The 295-nt window shown below is 62.0% G+C and overlaps 1 non-coding gene across 1 annotated transcript; it reads left to right on the top strand.

Moving 5' to 3' along the window:
• Positions 1 to 223: 223 nt before the first annotated feature.
• Positions 224 to 295, top strand: TRNAD-GUC. The gene has a single exon. It is a non-coding gene; the product is annotated as a tRNA-Asp (tRNA).

Consider the following 295-nt stretch of genomic DNA (forward strand, 5'->3'; position numbering starts at 1 on the left):
ATTTTGAGCAGCCTCTCTGTGCTGCCGGGGTTGGATTGTTACAGCCAGAGCAACCACAGTGACCTGCCCCAAAAGCAGTAGAGGGACAGGAGAGAAAACCGGCGGCCCCTGCGAGGGCGTCAGTGGAAGAGCGACAGCGGGACAGTTAACACGCTCCGTGAGGGGGCGGGCGGGGTGTGCGGGAGGGTCGCTCAAATAATGAGCTTGGGGGAGGTGTTCCCGCTCCTCGTTAGTATAGTGGTGAGTATCCCCGCCTGTCACGCGGGAGACCGGGGTTCGATTCCCCGACGGGGAG

Source organism: Aptenodytes forsteri, unplaced genomic scaffold (assembly GCF_000699145.1).
Source record: "Aptenodytes forsteri isolate BGI_AS27 unplaced genomic scaffold, ASM69914v1 C12826298, whole genome shotgun sequence".
NCBI classification, from domain to species: Eukaryota; Metazoa; Chordata; class Aves; order Sphenisciformes; family Spheniscidae; genus Aptenodytes; species Aptenodytes forsteri.